Source organism: Strix aluco, chromosome 1 (assembly GCF_031877795.1).
Source record: "Strix aluco isolate bStrAlu1 chromosome 1, bStrAlu1.hap1, whole genome shotgun sequence".
NCBI lineage: Eukaryota > Metazoa > Chordata > Aves > Strigiformes > Strigidae > Strix > Strix aluco.
The window spans coordinates 146,146,633-146,157,255 of NC_133931.1; the positions used below are offsets into that span (position 1 = coordinate 146,146,633).

The 10,623-nt window shown below is 46.0% G+C and overlaps 1 protein-coding gene across 1 annotated transcript in view; it reads right to left on the minus strand.

Annotated features, from left to right (window-relative positions):
• THRB (thyroid hormone receptor beta) overlaps positions 1-8,040 on the minus strand; it is a 175,569-nt gene extending 167,529 nt beyond the window's left edge. Inside the window, exon 1 of the mRNA XM_074838904.1 lies at positions 8,017-8,040. The gene's annotated coding sequence lies outside the window, so the exon portion shown is untranslated. The remainder of the gene's footprint in view (positions 1-8,016) is intronic.
• Positions 8,041-10,623: the final 2,583 nt, after the last annotated feature.

A 10,623-nucleotide genomic window follows, 5' to 3' on the forward strand; every position in this document is an offset into this window, starting at 1 on the left:
TAGCTTTTCCTTCATACTGAATGGGCTGGACAAAGGGTAAGATGGGCCCACTAGTAAGGACAGCCCGTTAGGCAAGAAGAAATAGCATTTAACTGACCTGCAAGAAAAGTTTGAAGTGAGTGTGATAGCACCAAGAGATTTGCATCTAGTTCCCTTTCAGTGGTGGATAAGGGACATCTCTTTTGAGAGGAATCAAAGCAAGAATGAATGCAGCTGTGAGAGAAGGTAGAGTGGGAAGATGGCTACAAGTCCTACTGAAACCATATTCCTTGTCCCAAACCGCTGCGGTTTCGGTTAAAAGATTAGGGCTTGGAAAGGCTCCTGTAGTTGGAATAATTATAACTGGGTTACTCTGAGGGAAAGCTGAAACCCACTGGGGACAGGCTTGATTTTGGAGGCCTGACAGAAGCAAGAGCTTTGCAAGTTCTCTCATTCCTCATCTAAGACCATATGGAGCTCAACTACCAGGCGGGTGGGTGTATTAATTGTGGGAACGTGCAGCTCATCGTATTCTAAATCAACTTGTTCTTCATAAGTGAGCATTACTATGGAAAACACAGCAAGAAACATGGAGATGCTGGGAAACAACCTCTAAGTAAAAATAACAAAAAATAGGGATTGAGATTCCACCTTTCTACGAAGATCAGAACAGAACGTAAAAGCCTGGTATCTCTTCTCTGAAGATGAGGACATCTACTCATCTCAGTAAATGAAAACATGTAAAATAATGCACTACCATCTTTCCATTCATTCTCCATCACTTGCTTTAGTAGTATTTTGCTAAGCTTTATTTTAGCAGGCCTAAAATATGGAGTGAATGAGATCACTTTACCATCTTCATCCTGAATCCAATCATAGCTGGATTTCTGGAATAATTCAGAGATATGCACAGAGTTTTTCCTGAAGTATTTTGGTTCCTAAGTTTCCTTCAAAGGTATGGAAGAGATTACCATGGTGCTAGCAGAAATGCTATAATGGTATAGCACTATAATCCTATTATTTTGGAATGGCTGTTGCCATTTTGCTCCAAGTGTAGCATGTAGTGTAGTATATATATACCTGCCCAGTGTAATATGTAGCACTGGTACGGTTCCAACAGTCTTATTTCAGTAAATGCCAATTTAAACATGATTTGCCTGACATACAAGAGGAAAGCGTCTTCTGAGTGTGATTATGGTCTTCATGTTGCAATACGTAGGCTAATAGTGCCTGAAAAAAGCAGCAGTTCCTTCCCCTAGAAAACCTGGTCTGCCAGGAATCCCAGAAGATGCTTTGGAGGCCAGCTTGAAAAATTTCTCTGGAGGACCTGCCAAGGAATAGTCCTGCTTTAGTCAAAATTCTGGTGTTTCAAGTGACCTTACCCAGTATAAACATGCTGTAGCAGAGTGGCAGTGTAACCCAGTGTGCATAAATTTTTGCAGAGGAAAGTGCTTCAGGAAAAGCTCTTGCTTGACTTCTAAAAAATAAGTATGGGAAGTCATAGCATAGCACTCAGCAGTGCTATACTTTTTTTATATGTACCTGGTCAGCCAAACCCCAGTAACATTACAATTAAAAAGCTAATTATGACCCGAATGATGTGAGAAGTATTATGGAAACACCTACAGATCCTACCTGGTGCACTCAGACCCACAGCTATGAAACCTGGAACAAATTAGAAACTGGCGCTACCATAATAGCTGGGTATCTCATTTCTTTAGGATACATCTGAATGAGCAAAACATGAACAAACAAGCAATGGATGAGACAGAGAAGTAGCTAATTCCAACATGCAAGAACGTCCTGCTTTTTAACTTACCCACCCTAGTCAGCCCTCTGACTATACGAAAAACTATCCGCCAAATCGATTCCTGTGTACCAGGCAATAAACAAATTAGAAATGCACAGAGACAGGCTGAGCAACTTGCACATTGTTTTTAAATTATCTTTGTAAAAAAGGAGAAATTGGGGAGGAGCTGGTGATGATTAGAAACTGATGATGGCATACACTGCCTGCTTTTCCTCCCCCCAAACAATTCACTTCATTTCTTTCAATTCACAAGGTCTTCAGACACACCAGGAGCAGCTACTTATTCTTTCTAAGGACTTTTTGGAAGGCTGGGACTTACATTTCTAGCACTGTGAAGAGGAAAAAACCTTTGAAGAAATCTTACCTGTTGAAAGCACTGTTTGATGGTCTAATGATTTTTTTAAAAACAACTTGAATTTTGCCAAAAATGTCATTACAAAACACAGTGAAAGTCCTTCTCCACCCTGACTATACAGCTCCCGATACATGATAATCATCTGAAGGGAGGAGATTCTCTAGAAAAATTGTGTATTTACTGTTCACTACAGTGCCATGTTTCATCATTCAGTATTGAAAATGCCCATTAATAAAACAGCATTCATTGGTTTTATAACAATTCCAGTTCAAAATCTTCTTTTTTAGGACTCTAATTGATCCTCCAGATGAGCTTTATTAATCATTGACAGAAATCTGGCAAATCCTACCCCGTACTTTGGCAACCTTTCAAAATGTCCAATTAGGTCAAATCAAGAAAGCCCCAGAAACCAATTACAGCAGCACTTCTAAGCCAAAACAACTCACTGTACTCTGAAACAACTGCAACATTATAAGAAAAAAACCCAAACCAAAACCCTCAATTGTGATCTGGTTATGCACCTGAAATACCACCTCCATAGAAACGTGCCAAATAGCCACTCCTTGAACCACATCAATTAATGATATTTGCTTACAGATTTTCTTTATCAGTGTCATAAATGCCACCAAGCAGTTCACCATGAGGAACAGCACCAGCCAGCTCCTTAAAACTGTCAAGTGAACCCTTGCTCCCCTTCAGCATTTTTCTATACATCTCACCTTCAGCACTCTAATTTCATCTGTATACAAAGTCTTCACCTTTTTATGAGTTTCATGTGTTCTGTATCTCACCTGCATGTTTGTACATTAACAAATATGTTGACAATGTGATAAAAATAATCTTGGCGGCAAGAACAATAGCAACCTTTATCTAACTTCTCAAGCATGTGATCTTTGCTTCTGCAGTACTACTGCACGTAATGCCATAGGTGCTGGTGGGCTGTCTGAGGTGTGTGTTGCTGCCAATCCTAATCCCACCACCCACAGTTAAGAATTAATTAGGCCTTGAGGATGCCAGAGGGAGGCAAAACAAACAAAAATAGCATTTTAATTAACTGCAAACAATAATTAAAATTCTGCATTATGTTTAGCATCTGCACATTTCTGGACTTACTGCAGTGACTCTGAATCTAATGAGATCATCCAACTAAATCCCAGAGGACTGGAGAGATCTCAGATCCTAAGTATATCTCCTATTATATCTCAAAACAGTAAATAACTCATGCATTCTTATTGTGAAGACCAGTAATTAAAAATTCAAAAAATAACACTGTAAATGAACCAAAATCCATATACCCTAGCCAGACTAAAGGAAAACAAAATGTGCACACATGTAGTAAGTAGGTTTTGAGTTTCCAATTCCAGATGTACACTTGTTCTGCAATTTCATAACACAATGGTCCCCACTTTACTGTACTTAGTTATTTTGTTGGTTGTTTTATTATTTATTTACCTATTTACAGTTCCTTTTTACTTTTTTTTTTAACCTGCCATTATACTAACAAAATTAGGAAGGTGGTGTAACACAACGTTCTTTTGCCAAAGTCATGGAAGTTACGTCCAACGTTTTCCATTCCGATGCTCTTTTAATTACAATGTTGAGACACAGAACCCTCTAAGTTTCTCCCTATCTATTTTAGTTACTCAGTTTTCTCTGCCATCTGATCTTCAGCTGGCTAGTTTACAAATTGGATCTCATCAGTTCATCTCAACACAAAGTATTACATTCCCTCAACTCATGCTTGAAAGAGTCACCTGTCATTCAGAAGTCAAACTTCTTAACAAAAATCTCCTTACCTTCACCAGGAGGACAGATAAACTTCCTGAAGTTTTACTTTACCATGAGCTTGATCAAGGGTAACCACCAGGACCTAGCCATACAGAAGAAAGTCAAGGCCTTCTCTTGTGCCCATCTCTAGACACCTGAAGGAAAACATCTGTCTGAAGTAACCACATGGCTTTTGTACTCTGTCATTTTCCAAAAATGGCTAGGGTCTTAACATTCATTAACTACAGCTAAAACTTTCATTCACAAAATAAAGATAACCAAACTCTTAATACCATTTATATAATGCACTCAATAGTACAGCCCCCAATATCTCATTTGAATTATAGCCACTACATGGCAGACAAGTGCAAAGTTTTAGCTAATAAGTTGAAAGCTTTGTGTGGATTCTTTTCTTCCTCCCATTATTTGCTTACTAATCCATTAATATAAAAATCAGCAAATGTTTGGAAGATCGTGCGTATATCTAGCCCTCTTTCAGCTTGAGTTTCATAGGTTTCTCAGGTTTCATAGGTTCATAGGTTTCATGTACTCTCCCTTACATTTTGCAAAACTAGTAGGTACAGAAGATTAACTGATTAGAAATGGTATCATTAACATTTTCACTTCCATAGCACATTTTTTGAAATGCAAATTGAAGAATTGTAACGGAAGCATTAAGGACTTCATAAAACAGTAAAAACAGACTGGTAGATATTCAGGAAGCCAAGATCAGACCTAAGTGTAAGATCTGTCAGGATGTATCCTAATGTAAGGATATCTTTTGTTGGAATGACTGCCATTATTTATGACTGATTGCAAATGTGGCTGAATTGCTTTGTTGACCTGGAAAGGTCAGGAAGTTTACTCTGGTTTTCCTCTCATTTTATTTATGTTACACCTTTTCTTTAACTGTCGATACTCTCATAACTGCACCACTTTGCTACTTTTGTCTTTCTACAAAAGCTTTCCTCACATTTTCCCATTTATTCTTGTGTATTATTTTTTGTTCTGTTATGGTGGCAAACAACCCATTAGAAGTGCTACATTTCCTTTGGGTGGATGAAGAAACCAGTAATTGCCCCCCTTTCTTTACATGAAATGCTGTTTTGCCATGGCCTAGAAGGCCCAGCTTGGTACAGGATAGCTATAGGCTGCTGCTCCCTTGTCTGAGCGACAACCTGTAACCTCACAGTCACGTACATGCTGCTGTGCAAGAGCTGCTGAACCTCAGCCCTTATCACAGTTGCTCCTTCTAGCTGGTAATGCTTCCCAGGAAATCGCCTCACAGTCTTTTTGTCTTTCTTTCAGATGTATATAAAATCTGTATTTCCTGTAAGTGCCCTTGGTTTGCAGTGCCCCATAAGGGACTTTCAGTTTTTCCTCCGCTTTCTTGGCCCTCCCTCTGACATCCCCCTGCCAGCTGGGGCAGATACATCATTCTGTATCGGCTGTTTTCCTGCTTAGTCCTTTTCCCTTTCCTGGAAATGCAGTCCTTAGCACATTCAAGAATTTCTCAGGTTTCTGCAGTGCATCTTCATTTGCCCAGAAAACGTAAGACCTCGGGGTCTGGGGTTCTAGTTTTATCTGACATCCACATAGCAAAAGTAGCCCTCAGATCCCTAGGACAGCAGTTTTGCATCCCTCCCTCCCTCCCAGATGAAAGTGTCCAGGAACGTCTGTAGCAGTTCAGCCACCTACTCATGCTCTGTTTCCCACTCTCTTTTCCAACTCCTTTTCCACAACTTTTCTCCAAGCTACCTCTCTTTTTGTGCCTTACTGAAGTCGATCTCCAGATTACGACAATAAGTGTGATGAAAATAAATGTAATTCATCTCCTTGGTCTCAGCTGCTTTCTGAGTAATACTAACCTGTGTCTTTTTTGTTTGACTCCTTTAAGCTGGTCAGCTAACTCCCATACTACCTTCTGAAAATGTTTATGTTACATGGAGCACTTCAACTTCTTTTTAATAAGAGGTATCCATCATTATCAAAGACATTTCTTTGGATTTCACTTTTTTCCCAGCCTTTTTTTCTCAAACCTTTTCCATCTCAGCTTTTTCCATGAAAACAAAGCACTGTTGTATTAGCAGGTTCCCTTTCTTTCTTTCTGCTAGGCCTCATTTTTTAAGAGATTTCCTTTTTAAATCTGAGACAATATGTCTTTCTTCATTTCCCTAATAAATCCTGATATCGTTTCCCAAGTCTTTTTTACTAACAATGCCTTCTCATTTATCCTGTTCAAGTTTTATCTCAACTGCTCAGAATAAGTTTATATTAGAAGCTGTATATTTTCATTTTATGTTTATTGATTCAATGAAAAAGACCAAGGCCTTAAACTTTTGCAGCCAAACATGCTGTTGTGCTTTGAATTCTTAACCAAGTCTTACTCCTTTTGAAAATCTTGCTTGTACAGATAGACTCTACTAACTTTTTTTTAATGATACACAGTATCTTTCTGCTTTCCCTTGCAACTGGTTTAGTGCCTATTTTCTTTCAGGTATAGTTTCTGGGAAAAAAATCTTTAACATGTGAAAGATCTGTGATTTGACTATCCTATAGATATGTTCTGCAGTGCTTTCTTTTCATCGAGGCTCTTTCTGCTTTTCAGCACCTCCTGATTGCTCCAGGGCACAACCGATCCACACTACATGACCTAGCAGAGTGAGCGTCCTTCTGTGATGACAGTGGTCACCTCACAACATACAGCAAGATCTGGACCCAGGAAAGCCCCAATTTCCGCACCAGAAGACTCACTGCTTTTCCGGTCATATGGTTTGAGCACAAGCTACAGGGCCATTTCTTTTTTTTGCCTAGAGGTGCTCTCCTAGTCTAATTAATTAATTTCAGTTCTTCATCACAGCCTTAGTAAGCAAGAGCTGCTCCCGCCTTCTTTGCAGCTGATGGTGAGAGGAAGCTCTGCCCCTAATGGAGGAAGACTGTGCAACGACAGATGCAAGACGGAGAGCCCGGACATGCACTCGCTTCTCCTCAGCTCTGCCACCTGTTGCTGCGGGACTTAGAATAAGTTACTCCATATTCCAGCATCTTGTGTTTTCCACATAATGTGTATTCCGGGTTAGTTTGTTTACATTTCTCCCGCAGAAACATCCCACAGAACCCACTATGCAACTGTGTTTTTTTCATGAGGTATCGGGTTCACTCGACTAGGAGGCCAGTAGCGCCTACTTTTTTTTAAAAAAAAATATTGGTTAATTATCCCTCAGAGTTGCAAGCACGATCAACAAACAGCGTTACTACGTTCACAGGGCTGTTCTTACAGCTTGTCCCAATTTGTCAGCGGGTCACCGAGCCCTGTCTGGAATGATAACCGCACACGGGCCTCTCCGGCTGTGACCTGACCTCCCCCGCCTCTCTCAGCCTCCCCCCACGGTACCGTCCCCGCGGGGCCCGGCGCTCCCACACGCGCGGCGCAGGGGGGGCTGCCCGGCCCCTCCTGCAAAGCCGCGGCAGCTCCCGGAAGGGGGGATGGAAGGGGGGGTGGAAGGGGGGGGGGGGGCTCTACAAGCGGGGAACGCGACGTGACCCTTCCTGGAGCCGGTTTTCTCCCCGTGTAACAAGTAAATAAATACATCTGGGCACCCGAGGGGCCGGGGGACATCCATAGCCAGGGCTGCCCTCGCAGCGCCAGCCCAGCCCTCGCACCCGCGGTCAGCGCGGGGAGCCCCGGGGCCGGGGTGTGTGGGGGGGGGAGCCCCGGCACGGCTGGGGAGGGGCGGGAGCCGCATTTCCCGGGCGGCAGCGCACCGGGGCCTCCCCGCCCCGGCGGCAGGCTGGGCCCCGGGCGGCGGGGGCGGCCGGCGGCGCCGCTCCCCCCGCCCCGGGCGCCTCCATCCCCCGGCGGTGCGCGGCCGCTCCAGCCGAGCGCCTGCCCCGGAGAGCGGCCCCGGCCCCCCCCGCCCGGCCCGGCCCGGCCCGGCCCGGCCCGGCCCGGCGGCGGAACCCCCGCTCGGGCTTCCCGCCCCACCTGGCCGCCGGCCCGGCCCCGCCGGCCGGGGGGGCTGCCCCCGGCCCCGTGGCCGCGGCGGGGGGGGGAGCGGTGCGGGGCGGCCGCCGGGGGAGCGGGGAGGGACGCGGGGAGTCTCACCTGCCACAGGCGAGCGCCGAGCGGGAGGCGCCGGGGCGGCCGCGGCGCTTCCTGCGGCGGGAGGCGGGCGCTGTCCCCGGCTGACCCCGCGGCGGGGGGGGACACGGGGGACGCGGGGCCGGGCCGGGCGGCCGCCTCTGCGCTGGGGAGGGAGGCGGCGGGGAGCGGAGCGGGGCGGGCGGCGGGGCCGAGCGGGGCCGTGTGGCGCGGCGGCGGGGGCCGGTGACCGCTCCGGCGCTGCGCGCTGTCATGGCAGCGCGGCCTGGCGCGGCGCGGCGCCACACGGCTCCCGGCCCGGCCCGAGGGGAGCTCCGCTCCCCGCCGCCGCTCGCCCCTCGGCCGCGCAGCCGCCCTCCCGGGGGACAGGCCGGGGCGGGGGGACGGGGATGTGCCGGCCGCGGAGCGCAGCCCCGTCGGGTGAAGCGGCGGCGGGGGAGCGCCCCGGAGGCAGCGGAAGGCACCCACCGCCCGGGCCGGCGGCCAGGCGCGGAGCTCCGCGCTCTCCAGGCTCCCGCCGCCTCACGGAGGTCCCCTGGGCGCCCCAGCCCCGTCCCTCTGCGGGGAGAGGCCCCGCCGGAGCGGTTCCTGCGCCGCCAGAACCGCGGGCAGACGCGCCGCGTGACAGGCGAGCTCCGGCGGGGCAGGAGGTCCCGTGGCGATGGAGGCAATGCCGGACCGGCCCCGCGGCTGCCGCGGCTCGACAGGGCGGGGCGGGCGGGGCGATGCGCCGGGGCTCAGCGCCGCCGGGGCTGGCGTTGCGAACAGCTGGTAGGCACCGAACACCAGGGTTCTTCAAATAAGGTTGCTTATTGGGTCTTGGTTTTGTGGGTTTGTGTTTGGTTTTTTTTTTCCTTCGCACCCCTGTTCACCAGTGGTCGGGTGTGGAGGCAGACGGAGCAGCCAAAATAGATGCCCGTTTGGTTTACAGGTTTAACTGGCTTACTTCTGTTTTCAACCTCTTTACCAGTATTTTTCACACATAGTAAGGAATGCAAGGAGAGAAGAAGAGTCAAGGACAAAGCATAGTTTAGCTCTCACAGTGCTGCCTGCACTAGAAATGTATAAATAACATAAGCACCTACATGACTCCTACCAGGAGATGCAATTAATTTGACTAGACAGCCTCCTGATATCACAGCTGAGACAGAAGTGCAGTTCAAAGGCAGTAAAAGGATTAAAGCTCCATCCCAGTCAGCATTTAAACTTCTTGAACACTGTTCCTCTATAACACAATTCTGCTTGGAAAATGTGATAGCATGTGCTGACTATGTCTCAGTGCTTTCTGCATCATGGGCTCAGTTCACATGTAAAAGATGTTGCCACTGAATTACAATCCTGCAAAGCCAACTGAGATCTCTTCAACTAACAGAATAATTATTTAAGTATAGCGCACTGAAGTAGATTGAAAGTCTGACTTCCCTTGTACGCAGTGTAATACCTTTAAGTCTTCACTAAAATTACACACACGAAAAAGTATAACTCTTCATAATCCAGCTAAAACATGCTAAGTATTTTAAATCTAAGTTAATTTAGTTCTGTAGCTTAACAAATGACAGCAAAACTCAACAAACATGAATTGGCCTAAGCAGGAAATAGTGCAGGCAGGCAGACAAGCTTCTCTGTTCAGATCATCTAATACTTTGGCCCTGACTCCTGGCAGCACATTGCAGAGCATCTCCCCAAATCACACTCGTGGATCTACTGAATTAGGAACTCACTGAAGGAATCAGTTGCCTAGAAAAGTTTCAATGTATTCTAGAAACACCAGGGAGGACTGTTCTTGCTTTAGAGGAAAAAAAAAAAAAAAAAAGTACATGCTTTAAAATAGCTAGGGGTAATGAACTGAATTACATTAACTCATTTTAATACCAACTCACAGGTTTACAGCTGGCACAAATACATACGGTGTGATTGAACCACCTTTGTCCCTTAAGTCCAGTTGCTCTGTACAGAAGGAAGAAGGTCTGTAGACTAGGACTATGATAAGCCATCAAAAGACCTGATGAGGCTGCACTCTTACATGACAAAAGATGAGGGGAGTGATGATGATGAAATCAAAAAATCAATGACCAAGGAACAATGCAAAGGCACGTAAGGACATAAACTTCAGCTTAATGTAGCAGGGCAAGGGAAGCCGATTGAATGCTCAGTAGGGGAGGTGTAGCCAGGAGCACAAGGAAGGATGGTGACCATCGGCAAAGAAGAGTGTCTTCAAGACCTTTCCTAAGATACATTTTAAGGGTTTTGTTTTCCATGGAATCTCCATAGTTCCATCCAGCAGCAAAAGAGTATATCTAATCTATACAGAATTTTACTATTGATGCAGTTTTATTTTTCCTGTGCTAAAGGACTAAATAGGAAGACACAACTGGCTGGAACTGGGAAGAACTGGGAAGTATGTTAGAGTAGGCAAGGCCCAGTGTAATGAGAAACAATGTCTGGAGCAGGGTCTGAAGCTTTGCTATTCATGACTGTCACGAACAGACTGTCACACTATTTCCTATGATGATGATTTTTTGGAAAGTATAGAAATAAAAATGACCAGAATCGCATTTCTGTATTCGCTTGCCAAAAAGAAAGAATCTTCTCCCACAGACTTTGCCCTTA